This window comes from Hemibagrus wyckioides, linkage group LG29, assembly GCF_019097595.1.
Source record: "Hemibagrus wyckioides isolate EC202008001 linkage group LG29, SWU_Hwy_1.0, whole genome shotgun sequence".
Taxonomy (NCBI): Eukaryota; Metazoa; Chordata; class Actinopteri; order Siluriformes; family Bagridae; genus Hemibagrus; species Hemibagrus wyckioides.
Window position 1 is genome coordinate 16,815,240 of NC_080738.1, and position 2,728 is coordinate 16,817,967.

The window sequence follows — 2,728 nt, forward strand, 5'->3', positions numbered from 1 at the left end:
AAGGTCATTATCATTTATAATCACACTCTCCGGTGTTTATAATCATTTATAATCACATACGCCAGTGTTTATAATCATTACGATCGCACTCTCTGGTGTTTATAATCATTACGATCGCACTCTCCGGTGTTTATAATCATTTATAATCACACTCTCTGGTGTTTATAATCATTTATAATCACACTCTCTGGTGTTTATAATCATTTATAATCGCACTCTCTGGTGTCACCCAGATGAGGATGAGGTTCCCCCTTCTGAGTCTGCTTCCTCTCAAGGTTTCTTCCTCTTACCATCTCAGGGAGTTTTTCCTCACCACAGTCACCTCAGGCTTGCTCATTAGAGATAAATACAAATACATTCCTCCGAATATCGATGGCACCAAATCCTTGAGGGACCGAATTCAGCAGCTGAATCCTGCTGAGTCCTGAACTTCACAATCCTTTCATTTTTTTAATTTTTTTTTTTAATTTATCCCCACTGAAGTTAAAGCTCAAGCCTCTCCGTCCTGCGGAGTGTTGACACTGGAGACTCATTCCATTAACTTCAGCGTAACAGTGATACTTTTGTTAAATAACAATAACCTGATTTTTAACTATAAGCCCGACAGGAGCGTCTGCTCTACTCTGAGCTGTTGCTATGGAAACCATAACGATAACTCCTTAGCTTATTAACCTGTGTATTGTATATATTTATTAAAGCTTTCATTTTGCTCATCCGTAATTAGTGAATCACGGTAAAAAGGGCGTCTGGAATAAATCTTCCCGAAAGAAAAAAAACGTTCACTCCGACTCTCTGAGGCTCAGAATAAACACCGTGGGACGGACGTCTCTGTTCCGTCACCCGTTCGTCCTCGTCTCGTTGCTGCCCGATCGTACGATTTTAAAAAAGTAACAAAACCAAACAGGGTGGAATAAATTGGCAGGCGAATTCACTTCCTGAGCCTCATTAGTGAAACCTGTGAAGACATCTGCTCCTAAAAGCAGCTCGTACTAAAGATTTCCACCAGATTCACCAACACGCGCTCGCAAACCTGACACCTGCGCTCCCGAGACTCACATCTGCAGCAATCTGTGGACGGTTTAATGACCACGGAGCAGACGCCGACGTGAGCAAGGTCTCGGGTTCTGTCAACAATGAAACGTTCGGATGCTTTGACCTGCGTTATTAAAGAAAAAAGGGGAATTCTGCTGCATGTTGTTCGGTCACCAGAGAAGGGATCTCAAATTAGCTTAGCGGTTCTACCAAAACCATCGCTAAGCTAATCACAGATGCTAGCGCAATTTTTTAAACGCTTTCCCGGCTGATCTAAAATGAGTCAGTGTGTATTAGACATGTGTTTTTCCCTCTGTTGGATAATCTTACACAGAATTTTACTGGTTGAAGACGAGCTGCTTTTTAGATGAACATCTCGGAGAGCAGAAATGGGTTTGAGATCAACATTTACTTTGAAGATACAAACATTTCTGTGGGGAACTTAACCGTTTTTGTTATACATCACCCCTAGTAGGCTAGAAATCCTTCTGAAACACTGAAACAAATACTTAAAGTCTCCTAAGTGTCTACTTTCATAAGAGCTTCATATTAACCTCCACTGTGGAGTGAGACGTGATAAAGACATTGTCATCATCAACATGGACACAACAACAGGAAATCACGTTTTTTTTTTGGCCTCTAGGGAAAAAATGCCTTTGAGAAACTTAAATAAATGATCCAAATATCAGATTTTGGAACCATCATAAGAATAAATTCCTCTACGTTCAGCAGCATCAACTTCCTGATTGCAGTGATAAATATTTCAGGATAAGAAGGCTTCAGCATTCTACCTGGACACTTCCTCTGGCTTGACTGCAGCAGTCCTAAAAAATCTCACAATTTCACACTTTTCTGCGCAAAATGTTCAAAGCAGATCTGCCTGGAAATGGAAATCGGACTAAATAGAAACGCGGCGCTGGAGCGGGAACATATGTGACTATTCGGATGGACGCCTGTCCAATTAGACCTCCTGCAGAATGAAGCATCTGTCTGTGATCGTCCTGTCTGACCTGAACCGCCTTCATCTGCTTGCTCGGATTTTTGGACGAGGAGAGCAGAGAGAGTGACAGTCGCAATGCGAGAGAGACGGTGTGCTGCGACAACTCGCTGTAATTGTACTAATTAGACCTGCTGGGTAGTTTAATTGAAAGAGTTTGGCAGTGTGATACCGATGAGGCTTCACAAACACACACACACACAGATGCCATGAGGCATCTCTTACAGGAACGCACCTGTCTCAAGGCGCTCACGCTCTGTAAAGGAGGAACTCAAGAGCTCTTGCTTGAGCTGAAACTCCAAATCCCTGGTTAGTATTAACGCTCGTTCGAACACGCTACCGTTTCTATAGCAACGGCTCCTTCGCATGCCATCTTCACAGAATAGAGGATGCGTGTAACGTTTGATCCACATTTGTGACACTTTCAGCGAGGACATGATGGTTCGTAAACATGCAGAAGAGGGAACTTCAGATTTTATGACATGATCAAGAAAGAGGAGTTTACGCATTGAGGCTTTTCATCACAAAAACAAGACAAGCTTCAAGAGAAGAAAAAAAGGCCGGCTATAAGATGTGACTTTCTGTGTGTAAGTGTAAAGAGATGAAAACACGACACAGCTTCCTTTAATGCATAAAACTTGTAACTGTGCAAAAGATTAGAGCTTTTCTCATGTGAAATAAGTCCCCTGGGTCCTAAAA